Source organism: Carassius gibelio, chromosome B8 (genome assembly GCF_023724105.1).
Source record: "Carassius gibelio isolate Cgi1373 ecotype wild population from Czech Republic chromosome B8, carGib1.2-hapl.c, whole genome shotgun sequence".
Classification (NCBI taxonomy): Eukaryota; Metazoa; Chordata; class Actinopteri; order Cypriniformes; family Cyprinidae; genus Carassius; species Carassius gibelio.
Window position 1 is genome coordinate 12,606,163 of NC_068403.1, and position 27,910 is coordinate 12,634,072.

The 27,910-nt window shown below is 38.7% G+C and overlaps 1 protein-coding gene across 4 annotated transcripts in view; it reads left to right on the top strand.

Moving 5' to 3' along the window:
* nkain5 (sodium/potassium transporting ATPase interacting 5) overlaps window positions 1-27,910 on the top strand; it is a 39,716-nt gene that overhangs the window by 4,349 nt on the left and 7,457 nt on the right. The gene's annotated exons all lie outside the window — the stretch shown is intronic.

The following is a 27,910-nucleotide window of genomic DNA, read 5'->3' on the forward strand; positions in this document are numbered from 1 at the left end:
ACAAAATAAAACCCAGAATGACAGACTATTTAAATTATAATAAAGTACATTACGTGTTATAAGAAGTTTACTTAAGTGCCCTTTTTTCATTAATATAACTTTATCTGGAAGTACCCCCTTTTTAAATAAACTTATAAGATTTGAAGTACACTAAAAATGCAGATTCAATAAGTGTACTTCTTTTTCACAAGGGTTGGCAGGCCAGATATGAAGTTCACTAATAATATTGTAAGGAAACATAATGTAACATAACCCCTTGTGAAGTGCACACTTTCTACTGTCTTTACTAGTTATAGTCTTTACTAGTTATAAGATACTGAAATTTAAGATATTTAAGATACCAAAATACTGTATGTCAGCATCAGATTAACCTACAATATTGGTGTATGAATGCATGTCAGGTGGTGTGCACAGTGCTTGAACTGATTTTGTTGACAATTAGCACATAAAGTGAGCATCGTTCACCTTACCTCAGTGTGTGAGTGCCTCTGAATGTGCATGTGTGCAAATCTGTGCTTTTTGTCAATCTGCACAGCAGGGCCGCTTTCAACTTCCTGCTTTAAAACTGTAAACAGCACACTACCAAGTAAAACAGACACTTATACGAGAACAAACACCACCCGCTGCGCTTTTTCAGAATCCTATTGTGAGCGTATATTGCTGGAGATTCCTTTAAGTGTGAGTGTACGGAAGATGCGTGTACTGAATTCTGGGCTTGAAATTGACCATAAAGACTTGATTTATTTGAGAGGCCATCTTAGAGTCCAATTACGTTCTGCCTCCAACAACAGAATTTAGGACCTTTAAGTCCACTCTGAATATTAGCAGTCAGACACCTCACTGTTACAGCCACTGCTGATGAGCTTTAATTGGGGGGAAAATCCTTATTTTAGTTAAACTAACCACAACTAACCACAAAAACTGGTCTTAGATATTTTCCCGGGTGTCGACTGGCTGTAAAGGGGTTTTGGCCAATGGTCAGCATAGGAAATCATCTTGCCAAACAGCAAAACCAGCTAAACACAGGCTTGGACAGACTGGGAGAACAGCTGGTTTAGCTGTTCTCCCAGTCTGTCCAAGCCTGTGTTTAGCTGGTTTTGCTGTTTGGCAGAAAAAACTGAAAAAACAGAAAAAAAAAAAACAGAAAAAAAAACTGTTTTTGTTTTCAGCAGTGTATATTAAATTTGAATTGAACAATATATGTTGACCAGAAATTAGGAGTTTTGTTTGTCATTAAAATTGCATCAGCCCTGCTGAATAAACCACCTTTCATCAGTCTACATTGGATTAAGAGTGATTTTAGGCACTTTTCAGCTGGAGTTCACCTGGCCACCCAGCTACAACCAGGCTGGGAGACCACCTTAAACCAATTAAGACCAGCCAGCTAGGAATACTGAAACCAGTTCAATAGTGAATTATTTAATATAATTTCCCTAACATTTGCCATCGACAATTCACAATTACTCTCCAAATTTCTAAATGCAGCTCTCATAAAACACTTAGATGGAAATCAAGGTGATTGCTCTCTTAGTTTCTCAATATTTCTCCTGCAGCTCCCTGAACCCTCTATTTGTCAAAGATGCCAGGACAACAAATTGTTTTGTGCATACCTCTGGACAAAAAGCTTTATTGTGAGAGTTCAGGATGATGGAGTGGGAGGGTCGTGACAGGCCAAAAAATTACTTTTTCTTGGTAACGTCTTTCATGTTGTGATGACAGCTTGCCAATATAAACTCTTATTCTATTTGCTAAAGCATTTTTCTAGCAGAAATATCGGCTAAATGTCCGTGGTCAGTGTGGATGTGTCATCCATCCGCAGTAAACTCTCATTTTGTTGAAAATGAAAGTTAGTGTGTAGTTGTATTGTGGTGTCTGCAGTAATGACAAAGGAGGTGACCTTTGAGTTGGAAAGGTGATTCCGAGTATTCCATGGTTGATAGATTATAAAACCACAACTGGACTCTGGAAATATGGTCCGTGGTCATCATGACTGTCGGATTTCATTACATTGCATCCGAACATCTCTTTGAGCTGCTGAAATCAATTCCTCCATACTTCCACGCATTACATCCCTTAATTTTTGATCAGTGAAATTATAGGACCTATAGGGTCAGTTTGACTGATTTTATTGAAATCATAATGGCTTTTAAAGATGCTTTATCCTGCACTCCACAATACAGCAATATCTAGCCAGTTGAATATTTTAAAAGACAAGCATAATGTAATACGGTTCAAATAGATGAAGGACGAGGTAGTCAGGGGTGGCAAGCGAACCTTTTATTTCCTTCGCAAATTAAACAAAATAAAGTGCTGTTAGGCTCTCTGCCCCCACAGTTTTTCACACAGGCCCACAAAATGTTCCATGGTACTGGCTTCAGTCTCTCTCCCAACTCCCAGGTCTTCATCACCCTTATATCTCATCTCTCCGCCAATCTCTGGAATTAAAGACAGGTGTTAGTCATGATTCACTTGACCTCCTTATCACCGCTCGTCCCCACACCTGTTCTCCCACTGCAGCCTTTTGCTTTCCCACGCCCCCCCTCCACATACCCCCACTGCCAGACTCAGGCCAGGGAGCCAACCGGCCTGCAGCCAACCACCTCTATTTCTATAGAGGAAGTCGGCCATAGCTATTTGTGCCCCAGGCCTGTGGCACCACCTTAAACTTAAAAGGTTGTAATGCTAGATACCAATGGGTGATCTGCACGTTGGTATCCTTCATACGGTGGAGCCACAAGAGGGGTACGTGGTCCAATCAGAGAGTGAACTCTCATCCCAAGAGGTAAGTACGAAGGGTGAGGATGGCCCACTGAATAGCCAAACATTATTTTTCAATGGTGCTGTATCAGGTCTCTCTTTTTGTTTCTCCCTCCGACCACCTGGGACATGACCGCACCCAGCCCCCTGTCCAACACGTCCGTCTGCAGCAAAAAAGTGAGATCAAAGTAAGAAGAGTGTAAGAGTGGCCCGCCGCACAGGGAAGCCTTTAACTTGGTTAGGGCCTGTTTGGCATATCTCTGTCCAATGGATTTAGTCTGGTGCATCCTTTTTAGTGAGATCAGTCAGCGGTCTAGTGAGCTCAGAATAGTTAGGAATAAACCTTCTATAATACCCCACCAGCCCCAGGAACTGTCTCACCTCCTTTTTGGTCTTGGGACTTGGGCAACCGCAATCACAGCAGTATTAACAAATTGGTGTAATCTGAACGGTGTTGTGAAGGCTGTTTTTTTTTCTGTTTTTTTTTTTGATAATGATGATAAGGGGATCTGTCAATACCCTTTCGTTAAATTCAGTGTCGAATAAAAGTGAGCCGAGTATAACCGATCAAGCAGCTCGTCAACTCGGGGCATTAGATAAGCATCGAATTCACCATCGAATTCAAGGCATTCACCTTTCTGTTTTAGGCACTACACTTTTAGGCTCGCTCAGTCACTATGCGATTATTTTATTACTGCCAACTCTAGCATGGCCTTTAATTCATCCTATACCACTTTTTTCTTGTGTTCCAGTAAACTATAGGGGCGGCTGCGCTCCACTTCTCTGGGGATCATTTCGATGTGGAGGTGTATGAGGTTTGTGTGACCTGGCAGGGGTGAAAACACATCTGCAAAATCTGCTTGCAACTTGCGAGTGGATTGGCTTTGACAGATGCTTCTAGTTCGAGATCTTCCTCTGCTGAAATGTCCACTGCTAACTTAACCGATGTCAACTCATTCCAATGTTTTAACAGACTGAGATGATAAATTTTACATGAATCGCGTCTGTCCCGCTTGCCGTGAGAGAGACGCTTTTTACATTTTTTTTGGGGTTACTGTGGGAACCCTAAGATGTGCATTTTAGTCTGAAGCATAGACATATCAGCCGTCAAATTTGTGCCACCCTGCAGTTTACAATCTCATATTTGCAAGTCAGATACATCTATTACATCAGAGTTTGTGTAAAGTGACCCTCTTGGCCAGTAAAAGCTGTCCCCCGACTGAATGAGCCCTGCACTGAAGGTCTAATGCATCTGTTAGGGAGTTTTTTACTGATCATATGAAACTCAGAGAAGCTGTAATGAGATACAGGAATATGAATGGCCATCTGCCTCCATCTGCCATGACATTCTACAACTCAGATACTCCTCTACACGTCCGCCTACGCCCAGAAAACTACATGCACCTCTCGCAATCTAAACATGCCAAGAAGCTTTTCCAGCGTCTCCAAATCAGTTTACCAAACTTCTATTCCTCTGCCAAATCCTCAGGGCTGTCAATGATAAAACTACTGAGATGGCATTATGCTGAAATGAAATACTTAATTAAAGTGAAGGACATGCGTGTGCCAATGTTCTGGAGGACAGTAGACATTGGATGATGTGTCGAGGTTTTTAAAAGGTTTAAAAGTTTTATTACTCAAATGATGTGTCAAAATTCTCACTAATGTAAAATGCGTGGTAAGATGGCAGCTCGGCATGGCACATGCTCCCTTGTTGGTGCCATGACAAGCTTGCAAACTTATTTGCAAAGTAAGTTGTAAACTTTAAGTGTCCTTGTTAGCCCCCTTGCTGTGCTTTGGGTGTTGACCGCTTACACTATGCTAATTGAACACTTGGGTAGTGAAATGTCCTTGTCTATCCAGTCTTTTCTTAACTGCATTGCAGGGCTTTTTAAGACCCCTCCTGGCCCGACTCATGCCCCAGTCCTGCTGGCCTCATTAAACGGAGTTTGACGGAGTTCAGGGTTAGACAACCATGTCATGCGGCTGAATCCCGCTGAGCTGGCGGTGTGATGTACCATTCGATGTTTCCCATATTTTGACTCTTATGAAAAGTATTGCAGGTCTGTGAAAGTAAAACACAGTTGGTGGTAATGGGAGCATGAAACTGCAAATGCACTTGCGCGCACACACACACACACACACACACATACACACACACTCTTGCTGGAGAGAGAAACAGAGATGGAAGTTTTGCCCGAAATCAGACATGTGGGCATGATTAATTGCTGTTTGCTGGGGTCTGCTGGCTGCTCATGTGTTTAGATGATTCAAGTTGCATTTACGTCAAAGTGCAGCCATGCGACTGTGTGCATCTCATGTGCATTAGATGCCCCCTTCTCTCTCTCTCTCTCTCTTTCTCTCTCTGTGAAACTTTTCTCTCTCTCGCATCACAGAAGTGCTCAAGGGAAGTAGCATTAGCATCTCTTTTATTTCAGTTGTTCAAACTTTCATTCCTGTTTGAGCATTTCTGAGTTTAGTTAAACTGCCATTCAGTCCCTGTTTGCACACAGGTCATTTGACAATATGCACTCTAAAAAAAAAAAAAAATGGTATGAACAACTAGAGCACAGCTCGGCTACATTCATTGGTAACTCGAACATTGCTTCCAAGAAGAGCTATGCCTTACATGACATATTTCTAATTTAATATTGGATTGAAGTTACTACTAGATATTGTCAAATATACAAACCTTATTAGCCCATTAATGTAAAGTAATAATGTACAATCAGCAGGATGATGTATAAGACTCCACTTTCCATTGACCATTATGTCAGGGTTGATCTAAAGACCTCAAAATACTTTAAGTGAAATCAAAGAACGAGCCATAATTTCTAAGAATATTGGGCCAAAACTAATTTAGTTTGAAGATCATTTTGGGAGTTTGAAACATTTAACATTTAAGTGAAAAGTACTACGCTGTGGATGTATCAAGGCCTTATGTGATAACGTACAGTTATTGTTCATTATCAGAGGGCTATTTGCTTGTAGGAGATTATTTTTTGAGAAAGACCATCTGAGTGTTAATTATACAGCTTAATAATTAAGTATTTACCAAATAGGACAAAAGATGTTGGGTGCCACAGTGGCTCAGTGTGTACTAGCACATCACTTTGAGAAAGCCCCAGGTCAGGATTCCTCCAGGTGCTCTAGTTTCCCCCACAATCCAAAGATGTGCAGCAATTAGAAACACTAAATTGCCTGAAGGTGTGATTGACTGATGTTGGGATAGACTTCAACATCCCCGTACCCCTGAGATTTGGAAAATGGATGGTCATGAAACATTGATAACTGGTAGAATAAGCTGCAGGACATTTTTGCCGACAGTCCAAAGTAAATTTAAAAAGCTGACAAGGATATGACACTGAATATTTGACCCCACAGATCTAGTCTGTCATTCAGTTTTCAATTCTAATTTGTGTCTGTGTGGGTGTTAAATTTGGTCTGCGGTGGTACATTATTGATAGGATATGTCCACAGAGGGTGTCAAGCCTTTGATCTAGGGGGTCGTATGTTAAAGATAGCCATTAACAGACTCCTAATGCCACTGGGGACGCATCAAATATTCAGCACTTGTCTGGACATTGGCAGGCATCCTCCCCAGAGGCGTTCGCTTTGTCCTGTAAGGCACAAAGAAAGAGGGATGGAGGTAGATAGTCCTGAGAGAGACCGAGACAACCTCACACCACCCCCAAGAGATAATCAATACCTCCCGTCTCGGCAAACAGCTGTCAACAAACTGACCACTTTCACGACTCTGCGAGAGCTCCCTGCGTGTGTGAGGCAGGTGCTTCATGGGGGGCTGTGCATTCTTCATTTTACCAGACCTCCTGGTGCTCTTGTGCAACTCTGCGATTTCTGGAGCATGAAGTGCTTTGTTGTGATGGTGCACGTCTGTGGTCACCCGGATGAAAATAATACCTTCTGTCTGCTGGGTGTAAAAGAGCGTGCAAAACTGCGGAGAGCACTTGGGCAACAGACTGCAGAGAGGGGATGACCTCTGACCACCGCCTGGACTCTGGGAAGAACTGTTTTTAATTTCCTGATGCTCCAAGCATACGTACATACACCCGCACCCTCAAAGGCACTGCCAAGTTCCTATCCTCCAGATGCAGTATGACATGGCCCATATGGGCAAGAAGTCACCATCACCCTCCCATGTCCACTGCTCACCTTGGGTTAGTGCTGTGAATAAGGAAAACTCCTAAATGTACCTAGACAGATGCATCTAAAAGTGTAAACATACATTATCAAATGACTGAATTGCTGAAGATTGTAGGTGTTCTTGCTCGACTGCATTTGCATCCTGAGACGCTCGTTCTGCTCAGCTTTCTGCATCTGCAGTCACCCCATCACATCATTGCGTCATTTGCATAAAGTTGAACTTTGTTCAGTCAGGCTCCATTGCCAACAGTTGCTGTCAGTCATGTCATCTTAACAATCATGCAAACTTGAACGTAAATTACTTCTTGTTGCTTTGCCATGGCATATCGCTGTCAGTGTGAATGCCTATGGAGAAAACAATTTGTGTCACACAAATAAATCACTGTCACCTTCCCATGTCTACCACTCACCTTGGAATATTGCTGTGGATAAGGAAACTTCCTAACTGTGCTATGTTGACAATCACAGGGACTGAATTGCTGGAGGCTGCTGACTGTTGGTCAGGAGTAGGCATTCTTCCTCCACTGCTGTATCCATTTGTATTACGAGGCAATAGTTCTGCTTGACTTTCTTTTTGCTTTGAATACTGCATCACAACCTACAACTTAGTTGCATTGCCAACTGTTGTCCATCAGTTGTCATCTTATATCCACACCTGCTGCTTCATCACTACAAATCTCTGTCAGTGTGAATGGCCACACTGGACAGTTTGTGCTACACATATAAATCATAAATCACCCTCCTATGCCTACATCCCACCTTTGATTAGTGCTTCAAATCTACCAACACCACCTTGTGCTTCATAACATAAAAGTAAGATGCATGTAAAAAGTGTGAACTTAAAGGTGTTCACACTGACTGCTGGAGGTTGCCGAGTTCCTGTTGGTTGCTTTGTTGCAAATCAATGTAAGTACAAATTGTAAGTACAATTTTTTTCAACGGTGGGCATTGTGGACTTTTTGAAACTCTCTTTAAAAACACTTCAATAGTTTAATTCATCTACTAACAATGTTCAACAGTGAGTTATTGTCTTTGTCCTATTTTATCTGAAAGTCCAGAAAATTTTTCCACCACAGTGTCTTATCCACCACATCTCAAATGATGTACTGTGTTAAACAGCATTCTGAATTAAAGCAGAATTAAAGTATCCAGTTAAAGTATACTAAAAAGTACAATTCCAGGGTATTTTTATTAAATGCATACACATGTAGACATGTATTTGTAGAATGCTTAGCATGAAATAAATGCAATGAAATAAATGCAAATGCAATTTAGCATATTTATTTTGGGAATCTTTTACCGTATGTTGGACTTGAGTTATGGATAAGAATAGTTTCCAACTGTACGACATAAAATTGGAATTCAGTACCCAACTGTATCATGAGGAATCAAATGGTTTGCTCCACTTTACCATTGTGTTTCTACTCGTTAGCATGAAGATGAACTACCTAGAAGCTAATTTTGTTGCTCAGAGATTGCTAGTTCATAGCACAGGAGACCTAATGATGTTCTCAGATATGTTTATTGAACTCGTCATCTCACTTTCACTGATATGGTAGTCTTTCAAAAGCTACACCTTTGTGCCTTACTTACCCCTAAAGGGTGCACGTAAGTACTTTAAAGGTACACATTACTACCTAACATTGTAAAAATTAGTACCTTTCGAGCAGTTGCTGCTCCAGAAATGCAAAACAAAAATCTACTACCTAAATGGCTTGGATAATCAGCTAAACATTCAATATTTTGTATTTTTTCCTGCCATTTTTATTGCTGAACAAACTATCAGTGTCGATCATGTCATTTCAGACACAAATTAACAACGCTTCAAAACATTATAACATGGGAGTCATTGCTAAATCCCCATCCGTACATTTTCGGATCCAGACTTTGGGTTATTCTGTGCATCAGTCTGTTGAGTGTAATAGAGTATCCAGTGTATAATGTGTCAGTGTTAGTGCATGAGAGAGGGGGCAGAAAATAGAGGCAGGCCTGGAGGCGGAGCCTTCGCTCTGATTGGCTGCAGCAAAAAGGGGCCGTCACAGAGAGGGCCGGATTAGCAGAGGTGGGGGAGGTGCTTTGCTTTTAGCTGCAGATCAGTGCACAACGGCGAGAGATTAACACTGTTCACAAACCCAGAGACATGAGGAAGATGGAAGAGGACCTCGAATGTGTCTGTGCGAGAAACAGAAAGCTGATTTAGGACTGCTCTGCACTGGTTTCTTCTTCTAGGAGTGCCTCAGGGTAAGGACTCACTGTCCCTTGACTGTCTCTTTTAGGACTCTCTCTGATCCTTTGAGGCATGGACTACATATCATTTCAGCCTTTCTGGGACTCTTCCTCTAAGATTTCGGAGCGTCTTCTTTCACCCCGTTTCTAAAAGAGTGAGAGATATTTGTGTCTCGTACTGATTCTATCAGACTTGAAGGGTTTCATTCGAGAGTTCCTTCAGTCTTTTCTGCCTTTCTCTCTCTCTCTCTGTGTGTGTCTTTGTGATCATGCACTGAAATCATCAGTTCATACATCGAGGGCACACCTGTCTCTCAAATTCACTCACTTGTGTGGATCTAACCAGAACTCTGCAGCTGGAATTTTGGGATGGATATTGCGATGGATTTTGGGATTGCCATATTTTTTGTTTAACGCTGAACCTGCCGCACAAGACAAGGTGAAAAGGGGTAAGAACTTTTGTAAGTGATGCTTTTTATATTAAATATATTATAACGTCACATATATTGAAATATATTTATACATTTCAGCACTGAATTTATAGATTCAGTGTCAAGGATTAAATAAAATGATATATGTATATTTATACATGTAAATATGCAAAGTTTTAAGGTTCAAAACATTTAACACAAAGAAACATTATGATTCTTCACTATTTCTAGGTCATTATTAAATTAAGTAAATTCGTGACATCATGTGAACTCCTTTGTACAGACGGTTAGATGTTCTTGGTTTAAATGAAGCTCAAGATGCTCTTTAGATCATCTCAAATCATGCTGCCGAATATGATCAAGTTTTACGTTTCTAATAATTTCCTTTTAAAGTCTCACTCAAATTATGCAGATAATATATTTGTAAATAACCCTTCATTTTCTCACAATTATTTTGAGACCCTTAATCAGTGTATTCCCTCAGTATTGAGCGCATTTTTACAGATTTATCAAAACGCCATGCTTTAATTGCAGATAAACACTGACTCACCTTGATAGCAGCACCTGCTGGTTGTCACATTAAAACTTTCTGGGCTCGTGGCCAAGGATGACCACTTTTTAACTACTGACCGTGTACGTGAGGTGTGTGTTTGTGCGTGCGTACGGCCATGTGATGGGCTGGTCTCTGGATACTGAAAAGGTTACTGCTAATTAAACCACATTTCTCTCCACTGAAGCACAAAATGTAGGACTCCCCGTGTTCCTCCCAGCAGCTGTTATTCTCTTAACACACTTCAGTATCTCTCTCTCCACTCACACATCTGTATATCGGCGCTTAGCAATCTCACGCTCTCGTCCCTGTTTCACTTCACACAAGCTGAACAATCTTCAATCAGTGTGTGTGAGTGTTTATACGCATGGGGAGGGGTTCGTGTATGTGCTCAGGGGAGAGATTGTGAGAAATAGTGTGTGTTCGTGTGTGAAACGGGTGTGTTTCGCTTCTTTCTGTCGGTGACAATAACCTTGTGGGAGTCAGTCAGTCAATTAGTTCAACCTTTCCAGTCTTTTGCATGTCTTTCTGTCCTGAACTTCAGGCTCTTTATTGTAATTTTACAGGTACAATGAGATTAATTTTTTTTTGTGTTCCACAAAATCTCTACAGTGAAAATTAAATAAAAATGGACCCAATCTACTTTCCTAATAAGTGTAATTAAAACTCTTTTTGTGAATGATTCATCTGTGCACATTATTGCAAAGAAAAATGTGGTTTGACTTATTTTTCTACCAAAATAAGTGATTTAGCCTTTCTGCTGACATCATCTGGACCATGTGAACTAGATAATGTTAACCAAAAGCAAAATGCATATTTAGTCATTGTTTTAGTGACTGTTTCACTTGGAAATGCAGTTCATCGTTATTTTAGTAGCATCATAGATAGATATAATTACATACATAATAATTATAATTATATATAATTTATTTTTTTACATTTTTTATTAAATCTTTTTCATTTTTACCTTTTTCGTTTTTATTTATTTTGATTTAAAATGTTGTAGATGAAGAAATATACATAATATACAACAAAGAGGTATACCTGAATAAACAAATTTTGAAAGTTTCATATATATATATATATATATATATATATATATATATATATATATATATATATATATATATATATATATATATATATATATACAACATTACTTAAATAATGGGTAGATTTTCCAGATAATACTTTATAAATTAGCTTTGGCATTAGTACAGTGACAATATTAAATGTCTTTATAATATCATGCTTAATTTTTATATAAATGGGTCTTGTGAAAATATGTGGCTTTCATTATATTTTCGGAAGGGGATCCTCGTCAAGAGATCATCATCTACTTGAAGTAGAGTATACTAAAGCAAATGTTGCATCGATGCAACATATTACTGTGGCGCTATGATAATGTAATCATAGTATCGTATTGTCTTGTCCTCGTTTCACATATCATAAAGTCAATTTCCATATCCATGTCTTCAGCACCATTGCTACTTAACTCATTTTCTGAGGTAACTTCCGAGCAACGTTTCATGATATATGAGTAGGAGAATGTAAAGTAGTTTTAAAGGCATCCTCTGAGCCGAGCCAAAGCTTTACTCTTCCTGTAATAGTGCTGACACATTTCTGTTGGTTTTTCAGGACATTTACACTCATTTTATAGCCTGTTGGAATGACTGTGAGCAGTATACGGACTCGTCGCTCATTCTTATGTCTCTGAAGTTGTCGTCACCTCGGGTTGTGAACGGGCTCTGTTTGTGATCATGGTGGTGGTCGCCAACTGTGTACACACACATGGCTGAAGCTTGGCTTAGGATGATTAGATGCCCACTCTTTATCCTTCGGAACCACACACACACACACACACACACACACACACAAGGTCTGACAGATGGCCTTCCTTGAGAGAAAGACAGTGATCCTTTATCACCTTGTCCTTTGTAGCATCAACAGTGTCATTTGAAGAAATGAAACAGGGTCCCTGATTGCAGCAAAAGGGCAGTTTGCTGACAGAATTACAAGGATAGTGACCCCAGAGCGACGCAGAAACAGCATGTTCTCATCCTACTCTTGCTATGCATCTGTTCTTCCCTCATCTTTCTCTCTTTGTCACTCTCAGTAAATGTCATGAATGCCTCACATCAGTATGGGCAGGTTGATTGGTGAATGGGACTGAAGTGACCGGGGTGGAGAAAATATCCAAAATATCCATAATCAATAAAATAAAATAAAATATATATGAAGATGGAGAGATACACCAAGATGGGTAGAGATAGATAGATAGATAGATAGATAGATAGATAGATAGATAGATAGATAGATAGATAGATAGATAGATAGATAGATGTAGTATGTGCTAATTTAACAGCCTGAGGTCAGACGCAGTGATTATTATATCATAAGCTCAGATATGTGTGACCTCTCTGTCTTAATGGAAAACCTTGCCACAGGTCTCGTCACTAACACTAGAGGCCTCTCTTTGTTGTGAGATGAGTTATGCAATGCAAGACTCCACAATGCTGTTTTTAGCATCGAGGTCAGTTACAGCAAAGGAGCTTTTGATGGTGTTTAAAAGGGCTGAGTTTTAGGTGCAGTAACATATAATCCCACACTCGCGTCGGCTGAAACATACCTATAAAGACCGAAGTCGGGTAACATGAATAGTGTTATACAAGACAGCACTGAGAGGAGAACTCAAGTGACCCTGATGGAGGATTGAGAGCATTAATGACTAGCGGTTCAGCACCCGCAACACACCGCCGACATGGAAAAGCTGTTTTTAATTGATTTTCTGCTTTCACATAGAAGTAGGTCTTTTGACAAATTCTCAACTTTACTGTTCAGTTTTTTGGCCTTTTTTCAATGGGATAGTGAAGGCTGATGGGAAATTAAAGGGGAGGAATGGGGTCAGGCATAGTGCAATCTGCAGATTTTATGCATGCAATGAAGCTCATGTATGTCAAAAGCATTCTATTTCATTAAATTATATTATCTGCAAGTAGCATTTTCTAGAAATACAAGTGAAGATTTAATATAATTAAAGGGACAGTTTGCCCCCAAATAAAAATGTTATCATTTACTCACCCTTGTTGTTCCAAACCTGAGCTTTTCTTCTTCTGTTGAGCACACAAGAAGATATTCTGACGAAAGTTAGTAAACAAACATTTGACGGTAGCCACTGACATGAAAAAAAATAAAAAAATACTATTGGAACAATGGATTCTTCATTTTTGGGTGAACTATCCTTTTAAGCACACTTCATTTTCTCAAGGTTGTTAATACGACAGATTGAAGAAATGTCCTTGCATTGACAGTGCCATAACAATTTTATTAGTCATTTGAGTTTTAGTCGCACAGTTTCAAGTGCTGAGACCATGATCAATCTAGGAGCAAAAAGAGGAAGTGATGTTCACGATTACAAATTGATATTCGCCTAAAGATGAAATATTTAACCACAAACTACCTTTGTTTCCTCGCTGTACAGGAACACAACATCAAGCCCCTGTCAGAACATGTCTGACTCGCTTTCATCTAACACTGATACAACACTGTCTACAATTCTTCACTGAAGACATTTGCAGGCACATTTGCCCAGGATGAGTAGACAAAAATTATGTTTAACAACAGTCCTCCATAACCCTGCTTATCCTCCCATCATTCCTCCCTTTCATCAAGGACTCAAGGTCAGAGAAGATTGTGAGAATGGCAAAGATCATTGTTTGTTTTTATTAAAGTCTGGTGGCCTTCAAGACCCTGGAGCCATTTTTTAGGAGACACCAGCATGTGCCTGTGTGGTTACGACCAGTTGGATGACCCTTTAGTTAAATGCACGACACACTGTTGTTTAGGTTCTGCATTCACATTTATAACCACCCTCTAGCTCGTTTGCACATATAAAGGTCCATTGTGTTTGTGTAAGTGAGGGTGATCACAATCTTGTATTGTTCGATTTCAAGTAAGAAGTGCTGGGAAATGTGAGATAGAGAGGTAATCTTGTGTTGCTTGAGCCCCTTTTACACTGCACGTTGGTCCCGGGAAATTGCTGGAACAATGCCGGATTGCCTTCTGTGTGAACGCAAACACATCCCAGGATTGATTCCGGGATCGATCCCGGGTTGGGGACCTAGTAACATGGCCGGGTTCATTCCCGGACCGAGCTCTGTGTGAACAGAAGCCAGAACCAGTGCCGTAAAGGGTGTGTTGTAATGATGGCACACGTTATCGTTAGCTCCTCACTATCTGCACTAAAGCTGAGATCGTTCGCCAGCTTAAGTGAAAGTTAAATGTGCCTAGGGTTTTTGACTCGTACATTACACTTCACATCCTGCTGCTTTTTCCACTGGTACAACTCGGCTCAGTGCGGCTTGGCTCGGCTCGATTTGTGTTTCCACTGCAGTTTAGTACTGTTTTAGAGTGGGAGGGATTATTCAAGTCATTATATTTGCGCCGGCTCTACTGTTGTGAATCCTGAAAAGCTTTTTCCCATCAAGATCTCGCTGGAGACGCTCCTCGGCTATCAACAAAGGGTATGTCTAAATCATTCAAAACTGTTGCATTCGATCCTTCGCTGACTGTGCTGAATAAAATCTAGCGGGTCTGTTGTGTCTCATGTTACAAGTTCAATGACGCAGATAGTGACGATTCTCTCTGGCCAATCTGTGATCAGCAGAGTTTACACATCATGCTTTGATAATGGAACGGTTCGCTTGGAACCTCAAGTGAGCTGGTACTGAAAAAAAGTAATTTTTGTAAAAGTAAAAGTTTTGCGCAATCCTCTTGTTCAATATTCTCTTGATATGGCAATATTGACACCATCCTTAACTATACTGGAGCAGACGTAACTTGTTGCTTTCTCAAGGGCCGTGGCAGTACAACGTCTAAGCTTTCCACCAATCACAACGCACTGGTACAGCTCATTTCATTTTTGGGAAGGCAGGCCTTCATTAAACCTGGAACTAATCAAGCCATTTGTGCCAGGCTGGAGAGAAATGAATTGTAATAACGTGAATCACATGAAAAATAATGCATGATCAGGTACACGCTCAAAACAAAATCAGGACTTTGTAAAAGTGCATAATAAAAGTGTACTGTCTTTAAATGCACTTACATGGCAATTTATTTCATTAATATTATATTATCTGCAAGTACAGATTCTTAAAAATGTACTTTCTAGATTAGAGGTACACTACAAATGCACATATAATACAATTAAGCGCACTTATTTTTAAACAGTCTGCAGTCTACTTCATATTAGCTTGTTTCTGAAGCACATCCACTTCATTAAATGTTTAGCAAGACAAAAAGTGTGTGATGAAGCCCCCGGGGCCCTTTTTCCATTTGGGTACAATCACAGGTCCGCAGTCAAAATGTCTCATCCCCCACAATGCACCAAATTGCAGCTATAATAAGCAACATTCATTGGTTTTCTCCACATGTGAAGGCAGATGAATGAGAATAGAGAATATGGCTGTCCTGGGGGATGAGGAACGGGGCCCGGCCCCTGCAGTGTGCTCTCAAAGGACGCGGCGGAGGGTTATCTACAAGCCTCAATGCCCAAATCACTCCGCAAAGAGAGAGAGAGAAAGAGAGCTCTCTGGAGTCTTGGGAAAACATGCAGTGTGCCTATTGTCATGGCTGTTTTGCAGTGTGATCTGATGTTTGTGTCCAAATGCTTTTCTTTTTATCGTCATTGTGAAATACACAAATAAATGTGTCACAAACTGCTCACAGACTGTCCTTACTGTCATGTCAAAACTATTTGTATAGTGCTTTAAACAATAGACCTTGTTTTACAGCAGCTTTACAAGCTATCAAGCATTTGAGATCTGCTATATTTACATTTTTACAATGATACAAAGTCACACAGCCAAGATTTGCTAAATATCATCTACTGCTTTTTATGTTATGCTGCATATCCAACTTTAATCAAGAGGCTCTGGCTGCAGACTTGCACTTGCACTCTCAGACTTGCATTCTCAGACATGCACTCTCAGACACTTGCACTTCCGTTAGTGGCGTCACTTGCAGTCTTTATTTTTTATTTTATTGATTTTTTTTTTACGTTTTGTTTGAATTTCCCTACATTTTATAACAGTAGCCAGGTGGCGAAGACAAGAAAAAAATAAACTAAATTACAATGTCACTTGCAATCGCTACTTTCACTCTCTGCTACCTGCGACACTTGCAATCGACACAAATCGTGCTTGTTGCCAATGGAGACAAGAAGCTGTGGTAGTGAATAAACGCAACGCGCAAAGTTTCACGTTAAGCATTTTTCCATATAGAATAAACTGTCTACAACTCGTTTATATCACTGTCTTTGTCCATTAAGCTACATTATGTGTTTTATTTATGATTTTCTATAGGAGGAAAACGTTTAATGTACAATTTAACTCACTGCATTCTGTACTCGTCTGCCTGCCTGTACGGAGCTGATCCTTTTTAAATCACTTAATGCATTTCATAATGCACGTTCATATTTGCTGGTCTGTATATACTTTGAGTCAACAACAAGACATATTGGCTATGCCTACTGAATTGTCTTTATCATCTTAGTCTGTTATTAGGCCACATTAAGTGTTCGCATTGTGTTCATAGTCATCTGCTTGCCTTATTGTAAATTAAATAATAACTATATATCGAATTTGGTCTTTTAATTGAACTTAACGTGTCCTAATACATTATGCCATATTAGGTGTTAGTTTTTTTCTACAGGAGGAAACCGCTTAACGAAAAACTTTGTGTATAGTAGTAGGCCTACTAATTTAGTTTTAATCGTTTAATCAATCACCACCACAGCTTCTTGTCTCCATTGGCAACCTTTTACTGTCTATGTTAGCAACATGCACGATTTGTGTTGATTGCAGGTGACGTCACAGGTAGCGGATAGTGCAAGTAGCGATTGCAAGCTACATTGTAATTTAGTTTATTTTTTCTTGTCTTCGCCACCTGGCTACTGTTGTAAAATGTTGAGAGATTCAAAACAAAAACGTATAAATAAATAGAACAAAAAAATAAATAAATAAATAAAGACTGCAAGTGACGTCGCTAGCGGAAGCACAAGTGTCGGAGAGTGCAAGTCTGAGAATGCAAGTAGCGATTGCAAGTGACATTGTAATTTAGTTTCTTTTTTCTTGTCTTCACCACCTGGCTACTGTTGTAAAACGTTGAAAGATTCAAACAAAAAGTTATCAATAAATAGAAATAATAATAATAATAATAAAGACTGCAAGTGACGTCGCTAGCGGAAGCACAAGTGTCTGGGAGTGCAAGTCTGAGAATGCAAGTCTGAGAGTGCAAGTCTGCAGCCAGAACCTTCTCACTCTAATATATATTTCTAGGCAATAATATAGCTGTATTTTGTAAATTGACACTCCGAATGAGCGTACTCTTTCTATATAGGATATGCTTACTGTATATCCAATTTTACATTAAAGAGCTGCATAATTATATAGTTACATTTTGCACTGAAATCAAACAGTTGAAATGTATACAGTATACAGTATATCACTTTACAAGTATACTGTATAATATACCGTATATTCAAATATAGAGTTGTGTTTTTGTGACAATGCAAGCAATCAAGCAGCTGAGATATGCTATATGCTGTAGTATATAACACACTACACAGTTATCTTGTATGTATTGCAAAACTATATGTATTGCAGATGCTTTATGTATTAGAATAAAGTTGAACTGTTGCATTGTATAAAGAGCTGGGTGAAATATGGTTACATTTTATGATAAAATAAAACAAATCAGGCAGTTGGAATTTGCTATAATATATATCACTTTACTTGAGTGTAGTGTATGTTTTCGATTAAAGTCGGATATATGAAAACTGTGCAATAATATAAACAATCATTGAGATTTGCTATATAGTAGACTATATTAGTTTTATGTGAGTGTATGTATGCAGATAAAGTATGATGTACTTTACATCTAACTTCAAATATATTGCTTGATGATAATATTGTTACATTTTTGACGATATAACAATCAAGCAGTTGAGAATATATTACATGATCACTTAACGGCAGTGTGCTGTATTTATCTGGGTAAGGTTGGATATTCTTATGGTAGTTGTATAATCATTATGTGGTGATTTGTCTGTCTGATCAGCTGTTTGGAATGCCTGGTCTGTTACCCACAATCCCCCCATGGTCTTTTGCATGCCAGCTGAACTCCGACTCTCTTCCTCTGCTACTTCTTCCTGCCTGGAGACTGTGTGGTGGATCACGCTGGGCCAGATCCTTGGAACTGTGGGGTTTAATGCTGACTAAGGACTCGTCGGGACGAGCTGAGTGGGTGGAGGAAAGAAAATGATGGGGAAAAAAGGGAACATATTGTTAAATATTCAGTAAGGTCAGTTGCTTTGCTGTGTGTGTGTGTGGTGTGAGAGAGAGAGATATACAGGCTGACACGGATATGTGAGGATCTGTTACTTGCTGTCAACCAGCATCACATGTCCGTTTGGTCAGTTATGATGCTCATGCAAACATAATATCAGAAAAAAAAAAAGAAAAAAAAATCAGTTGCCCCATTCACGCTGTGCTTGTTTTTCATTGTAATTGTGTTTATGGATGCATTAGCAGCACTTGCCTGTTAATGGAACATTACCTGATAATTCATCCTGTGGTCCTTTTCCCCTGAGAACTGGGATGTGTGTTCAAAAATGGGCTGTTAGTTAAAGCCCTTGGTGCAGGACACTGTGTCTATCAACTGCATTCATACCTTGAGTACAAATAGAAAACAGGATCTACTTTACAAAACAGACCCTCCCATCTCTGTGTCAAACGCAGTGGAAGAGTGTGGCTAAATTTAGAAGTCTTCTTGGTGGTAGTGTAAACTACCAAGTATACTGCATACTGTCAACTATTTTTTAAATGTCTGTGAAACCAGGGTCCCTGCGGGCCAAAGGAATTGTGTTACAGCCTAATAGGATTATGAAACTAAAAAAGGCAATGATTTGATTGAATAAATATGAGTTCAAAGTCACAACGCTGTACTGTAGCGCGTTCTACAGGCTTGCTGTTTCAGAGTAGCTTGCAATCAGTTAATACCTCATATTTACGCGATATGATTGCTTATGATCTACTGTTGATGAGTAATGACAACACTCACTTCATGGTGATTATATTGTAATATGTAATAGATGGTAATAAGAGTGCACATTTTATCTATGTCATCTTTTCAGTGACTAGCTGGAAGTAGTAAAGCACATACATTTCAAAATAAGAGTCTTAGTGTTTTAGTGCTTGGTTCCTGGATTAAGTCTTTTTCTGTAATTATATATGAGAGAGAGAGAGAGAGAGAGAGAGAGAGCAGAAAGTCTTAAATTCAAAACCATGTCATGTTATTTCATATCATGGTTACATGTTGCATGCACTGTAAAAGGGGGAAAAACTCATATCTTCCTCAGCATTTTTGTCTTGTTTTCCAATACGAATATCTAAACTTCCTTAAATATGTTTACTTGAGATGCAACACGAAGATATTCAAAGTCTTTCAATTGAACAAAATGAATGGAATTCATGCTTAAAACAAGATCAAATATCAGTCAGTAACAACACTTGATTTTTCTGGGCCTGTTGGCAGATATTTGTTCTTGTTTTTCAGTTTACTTTATATCACAAACTTACTTCTTTTTGATCAACTTCAATTGGTCAAATTCTCATAAAACAAGATTGATCATTTAATGTCATTTTTCTTCTCAGTATATCTTGATTTTATAATCTTTAAACATTTGCACTGGAAGGCAACACTGTTTGAAGTTTGTTCAGAAACTACAGTAAAAATAAATAAATAATTAAATAAATAAATTCTCCCATATTTTATTTCATCCTGTTTAATCAAGTAACAGATACATGATTTATTTTTAGATTGTATCAGTTTGTTCTGTATGGACATACATTATTAATTTAATTTGTGCAGGTCATCAAAAAGGTTGTCTTATATTTGACTTACATTTTGTAGATATCTTGGAAGAATCAAAGATAACAAATCTGAAATAATGTAAATAGACAAAACAATTGTTCAGATAGTGCTACTGAAGTGTAGTGCATTGATTTTGGTTGAGTTTTTAATTATAATGTTGCTAAGTTAATAGCAATTATACTTTACAAACATAAAAACACACAAGTTTTGGGTGAAAATGGTTCACTTGAATCAGATTTATTGATACTCGTTGCCTAAAGCCCAAGACACGCTGCTCAGTTTTTGGCTGTTCCAGATGAAAGATTGGCATCATGTAACAGTCGATGGTTATTTCTGTGATTGCGTGATTACCTATGTTTTACAGTGAGAGAGGTTCAAAGACAACCATTTAATTTTCTGACAGTTTCAGACATACAGCTTGACCATTGTACAAGTACGTTTGCTGCTACGATGCACATTTACTGGCCAGCCAATAAAAATGTGACTTGAAATCAACAAGATATGGTGCTAAAGCTCTTATCCCTCCCTATCCCTTATTCTTCCATCAATAGGGTTAGTAGGTGTCCTCATTGTATAGTCTACATGCATGCAAGTTTATTAGATCTATGTTGCACAGTGTGATCTGCAATAGGATTGATAATAGACTATGTGTAATGAATTCTGTTCACATGCCTATATAAACAGTACATACTGAATACTGTAAAAATTGTTTGGTAGTAAACGATTTGCATAAAGACCATTAAACACTTAAAACTGAGAACAGGTTAAACTCTTAATGCATTATATGCTGTTTTGTGTGTGTATGTAACACTATTCAGTTCTTGTTCTAAAATTTTCCGTTTCCATTTTGCCTAGACCTTTGGGAACAGTGCTGGAGGTGTGTTTTGGACGGAAGGGAAATTTGTATTTTGGGTCTGTTCTGTATGTTTGTGTGTTTTCCTTTGAAGCCGTCTGTCTGGTTGCAGAAATAAGGAGGGTTTTTATCTACCTCCAGGGATTTCGATGCTCCTGCTACTTCAGTGAGCTTTAGCCCACTGAGATTTTCAGCGTCTAAATCGGATTCATTCACAAAGTCCCTTGTCCTACAGATTTCCTTTCATTTAAAGCAGAGAAACAGTCAATAAGGTAAGCTGAGCGACAGTTATCTGTTGTATGACTATTAGAATTCAGAATAACACAGCAGATACTGACCTTTACATTCACAGCCACACCTCAGCTGTCACTGTTTTATGCCTTAACGGCACAGTGAACTTTACTCAACCTCACAGCACTATGCAGCCATTTGAGTTTTAGTACTGTATCATAAAACTGCATCGACTGGATGGATGGTTTTTTAATCCTTATGGGGCAAATCAATGTCTTTTGTTACTGCTCCTTATCGGTTCGGGGCAGAAGTCGGCCGTGCAGCGGTAAGGTTTTGGAGGGGGTTTACTGCCCTGCATATGTTCTGAATGAACGTGAGGTGAGAGCTGGGGGGCGTTCTCCATTAAAAGAGCGATGAAACTCAATAATCTTCCCGTCGGAGTGCAGTATGGCCACAGGCTAAACACAGACAGGCGGCGTAATTGACTCTAAGCAATCTTCACAACTGCATAGATCTCTTTAAATAGAGGAGCTAATGGCTATTGGTTGCTGATCTGATTTTGCCGTTGGGACCTGATGGAATTGCGCTCTGGAGGTATAGGAGAATTTGAAAGCTGTGTGGAAGCAGAGAAAGTGGAAGAGAGGCAATTATGATTTCTGCAGGATTGGGACTAAAATGCTGACAAGGAACTGAGCAGACTCAGAGAGTTGCATTTGTCTTCGAATTGTGAGAGAAACAAACATTCATCACTGTAACTCACAGTGACGTGGAGCGAGAGGCATGATAGACGGAGTGTGGAAGCTGAGAGGTGCCAATTAGGTTTTATTGTGCAGAGCGTTTTGATGTAGCTATTTTGGTTCATTTTACCTCACCTCACAAAGTTCATGAAACAGAGATTTCTTTCATGCCCGAAGGAAAAAACATTTTGCTGAAAGATTTGTTTTGGAGCATGGAATATTGTTTATAGCTTCTCAAAGCTGGTTGTTATCTGGTCAGAGATGGTCATTACTGTTTTCCAAAAACATGGCTACCAGTTTAAGTAGGTTTTATGAGCAGGGGAATCGCTAACAAAAGCTTTGTGATATCTCTACTAGACAGCATGAGATAAACAGATGCCAAATTGAGTCTCAGTTTCTCAGAAAAGACACTGGTAAGCATGTAGATATCTTCTCTAGAGTTTAAGAAGAGAAATGTGAAAATTCGCTATAATGTTTGTATGATGTTAAACATTTGTAAAACATGCATGTCATGGCACCGTGCAAGTGTCCAATTTTTTTATCTGATTGAAAAGCAGACAAATTCAAGCATTCTTATGCATCGTTTTTATTTTATTTTTTTTATTGATCGAATAATTTCAGGTCACCAACAATTTCAATTTGATCAAAATTTTATTCAGATCAAGCTCATGGATATAATTGTAAACAATTTATTTGAGTGCATGTGAACGTAGATTGTCATTGCATCTGCTTTTACTCCACACAAGTCCTTCAATACAAAATATCTGTAAAAGAGAGTTAGCCTCTGTTAAAATGCAATTAAAATCACATTTGTATTTCCTAAATCACAATTTTAAAATACTATAGTGCTAATACAATTACATTTTTTTCCCCAAGTAGACATAATTTATTAAATGCACCAAAATGCAATGAATAATTACATTCATTAATAGGAATAATCACAACCCCCCCCCCCCCCCCCAAAAAAAAAAAAACGTATTCGTCCAAGTAAATCAATATATTGATCAGAGATCTTTAATGATCAGGTTTGTTAGCTCAGCTGTAAGCAGTCTATGTTTGCCGGGCAAATGAGTACATACAATTTTCATATTATAGTACATTAAATAATCAAACTGATGTGTGGTCACAGATGTGTGTATATCGGGCTATTTTATAATGTGCCTCATGCAATCCGATTTTATAGCGCAGATATCTTTTTTCATCATCAAAGCACAACGAGGTGTAGGCCAGATTTCAGGCGAAAGCAGGATTAAAAATGTTTTTTAATTACAGAAAATTGATATTCTCTGTACTGTTCCTGAGAACTGCAGTTTCACACAGGGCAATGTCACCTTCACCAGCTTGTGATGTTATTTCAAAAGGGAAATATGGGGGATGGCTCATGTTCATTCCACTTCAAACATGTTCAGATACTTTCAGTGGTGACAGTATTCCATAATAAGTGCACAAAGGTCTTGACAGAATGGCAGAGAACTGCTGCTTACCCCCAAGCACAGTTGTACCTTTTGCGCTACTGATCTTCAGCATTTTTTCATGCCTTGCGGGATAAAGCCATGACAGGGCTGGTGTAGACTGCTGTTTTGGCACTTCTCTTCATTGAATTTAGTCATGAGTCGCATTAGCATCGTGGGAAGATAAGCCATGTAATGGTGCATAAAGCGATGCAGATACGTTCATTAACCCGAGGGTCGGTCTTGAAAAGAGAACAGCCCGTTATCTAATGATGGTATTGTTCTACTTGAAGGCTGGAGCTGTCATTTGTTGTTTAGCATTATTCACCGAAGCATACATCTTTCTTTATTCTCTTTGTATTTTGTTTTTGTCCTTTCTTTTTCTTTTCAGGCAATTTCCTTCCATTGCAGCTGCAGATAGCAGGGGCTAATTCAGAGAAACATGAGGGGTGTTCAAGCCATGATATGCTGTAATTACCTCACATTCATTATTACACATTTATATTCGGAATATTATGGTTCTGTTATAAAGAATCGTACTGGTGTAGGCAACAGCATTTGAGAGTCTGTTTAAACAGGATTTGTTCTTAAAACAGCTAGACAGAGCACAGTGGAAGGCGTTGTTGGGTGACGAATTAACCATTGTGGAAAATAATTGTTCTTAACTGTATTGAATGTGCACTTGTAGTGTACTTCAAATCTTAGATGAATATTGATTAAATTAAAAGGTATACATCATGGATGTTTCTAAACTCACTTAAAGCTACAGTTTGTAAGATATTTGCAGTAAAATATCCAAAAACCACTAGGCTAGTGTAATATATTTTGTCCAGCTGATTACTTGTTCTGTCGACAAGGACAGCTCCTGTAAACGTAAGCATACGGGCCAACCAAACGACCCAAGAAGAGTTTGGGACAAGAGGAGAGAAAGAGCATCAATATCAGTGTTGCATTTTCTAGATGGAGAGAGCTTTGCGACAAACTTCAAGTATAAAGAGATGCCGATCTCGCTTGTGTTTTACTCGACAGGTGAGTTGTTTTGATTCGTATCTTTACGGAAAACGTTTGATATTATAACGGTCAACAAGATTAGTATTATGGGGCATACACGCCTAACACGGGGCATCGCATCTCTAGATCCATAGTCTGATCCATAGTCTGATCGCGTCTTTGCATTGACTTTTTATGTAATCTACTTCGCAAATCGTTGAATTTGCATTTGCTATGCATGCCCAATTATTGTGTTAGAAGACAACAAATCCCATCTTTCCACGCTCCTTCTTAGCGTCATCAAAGCACGCAATTGTTATTGTTTTGGTAGTGCGCCCTCTAATGACAGGTCCTACAACCTGTACCTTTAAAGCTTTAGTTCACCCCAAAATGAAAATTCTGTCATTAATTACTTAACCCTCATGTTGTTCCAAACCCTGTGAGACCTTTGTCATCACCAAAACACAAATGAAGATATTTTTGTTTAAACTAGAGAGCTCTGTGACCCTTCCTTAGACACCAACACAACTGTATTGTTCCCAGGTCCAGAAGCATATTAAGGACATCAGTAAAACAGTCCATGTGTCATCAGTGGCTCAACTTCAGTTTTGCTACGAGAATACTTTTTGTGTGCAAAGAAAACAAAAATAACAATATATTCAACAGTTCTTCTCTGCCATTTTGGAGAGTTCCCAACAACATAATCAATGTCATCTGTGTTGGTTACGTTGGGTGGGTTGGGGGGGGGGGGGGGCACTAAAATGAAAATAATCAACTTTTTCTACTCTTAGGGGAAAGCGTGTGCATGCATTGTGATACTCTCCAAAATGCCCGGAAATGGTAATTTGGGGGAGATTACTTGTTGAATAAAGCCATTCATTATGGTTTTCTTTGTGGTTTAGTGCTTTCAAATATGACAGATTATATTTTATATACCCATGGGCATATTATCTAGACCTGTATATAAATGAAAGCATGGTAACTGATATCAAATGTATTTACATGAGTAAACCATGACATCATATCTCAAATTTAAATATGCTTAGGTTTGGTCTGTGTGTTATGATTGTCAGTCAGTCCCAAACATTGTGTCTTTGAATGTAGCCTTTGGCAGAGACACGCTACTTCATTTTGGTAATCTCCTCAGGGCAATAGACTACCTGTCCCCCCACACTGTGGAGAGATATTGCTTCCCCCAGGCTTTAATGACTCTTCCATTATTTTCCACTCTGGTCTCGTAATGACCCCTTATTATGCTGTTTGGACACAAACTGGATTGACAGCACTGCAATTAAGAGTCACAGAGGACTTAGAATAACCCTGCAGACCACCTCAACTTGATCAACATGCTGTGCACAAAGCACCACAGGCCACTATCACGTCCCTCTCCCAGAACCTTGTCCTGTGATCAGAATCTTGGAATTTTGGCTGAAATTTTAAGACTCTTGTGATGTGTGTTTCACAGACTAAGCTTTGCTGGTAAATAGCTTTGCTTTGCTAGGTCAACACTAAACCAGCTCTAACCATCTTAGACCAGTATGCCTGCAGTTGAGAAACTGGTACTACTTGGTTTTCTACAAGTAGTCTGTCTCCTCCCTATTCAGTCTCTGGCCTGCACGCTGATCACACTTTCTCAGCTGGAGCTCTGAGATGTGCTATCCTCAGTTTAACAGGCTTTTGTTTTAGGTAGGAGGACACAATATGTCTCTGCATGAAGAGAGACAGTGAGAGATAAAGTATGTTTAATATAGAGCCAAACAAACCTGTGAGTCAGAGCTACGTGATGAAAGGACGACTCCCACAGAGCACAGATGCTGTATCAATTCATGATTTGTTCACTGCACGGTCCTCGGTTTGACCTTTCTTTAAGTCGACCTCAATCAATATCAATAATCTCACTTGTTAAGTTGCAACCAAACAAACTGATGTGTGTTAAAAGAGCATCTTTAAATGTTTGAAATGTATCTCTTGATTTGTGGCCAATTTTTCCGGTTCCAAAAGATTAATTTTTCAAATGTAAAGTTGGAGTGTATGGGAGTAATACACTGAGTTCACCTTTACATTGTAGCCTCATTTTATGACTTTTTACCAAGTACAACAGAAGCTATATATTTAAAGTGGCTTGTATTACCTTCTGTTGCAGGTTTCACAGAGGTTGAAAGTAAAGGTTTTCCAGTGCTTACTTAGTCTGGGTCAGCAAACACATCTCTTCTGCATCACAGAGCTTCCAAGACATATTCTGGTGAGTCATCGGTGGAGTTTTATTCATTTTTTATTATCTGAAATATTATTCTGAAGTCATTTTCCCATAGTTTGTTTCAATGATATGCTGTGCGCACTTCAAGCATTGTGAGGTTCAAACACTTAAACTTTGACCCCATTGGCTGTTGACCTTTTGAAGCACAGCCAAAGATTACTGGAACAAATTACATGATAATGTGGGGAGTGTTGGTATGAAAATGAACAAGATGGATAGAGACTCATTGTCTAGATACAGTAAGGTGCAAACTGCCAATGGTGGGTGCATTTAAATGGCCAGGAATTTTTTGTAGTATTTAGATTTTTATTATTTTTTATGAATAAATATATATTTTTGTCCTTGTGACAATGGGTTCATTTATCTGTTTTTCTTGTATAATTGAGACAATCTGTGCAGCACTGTCATTGTGTCAATAATAGATATGCAAGATGAGCCAGTCTCTTTCTATCTGGAAAATGTCAACTGTGAGTAAGAAGGACAGACACATTGTACTTCTTACAAACATTTTATGTTTGGGTGGCGTACTGTGAGGAATCTTTCCAACCCAGGCTCATGAAAAATAAATTCCAGTGAAAATATTTTTGCAGAAATTATATTGTGTTGCTTCTTGCATGTTTGGTGGCAGTTTAAAAGTGAACAGTCCAGTGAATGACTATAAAAAGCATGTTCAATTTCCTTTAAAACATGACCGTGCTAACATTTTATTATATTATGCTCTAATTTTCTCATTTGGAATTAATCAGCTCTACACTAAACCCAGCTGACATGGTTAAAGAAAGAAAACGGGAGATAAAAGCACATTTGCTCAAGCAACCATGCGATTTTGCCTTGATATCACATGGTTTGGCTTTTTTTGCTGAACAGTGTTGCACAGAACTTGTTTTTGAGTTTTCTTGTTTTTCACATCACAAGTGCAATGCTATACAAGGTGCGCTAATGAGCAATTTTATTACATTGGCAAAGACACACATACTGTATAGAGCTGGTTATGTGTTGGACATTAAAATGTATTAGTTTACAAATCATGCATTATGATAAAAGTGCTTTAAGGTGATACCATAGTATTTTTTTCACTTTAAAAAATATATATATTGATTTTAACAGTAAAACACTTAAAAAATGCTACAGTGAAAACCTTTTAAATGGTTAACAGTTAAGCTTCCATTCTATATTTGGTGAATAAATTAATTATATTTAATGTAATTTTACAGTAAAATACTGGTACAAACATAGTTTTTGGAAGTGAAAAAGAAAAAGTAAAGGTATATATAGTCTTTTAGCAATTTAAGTTAAGTCTGTAAAACCTAAAATGTTGCTACCATATTTT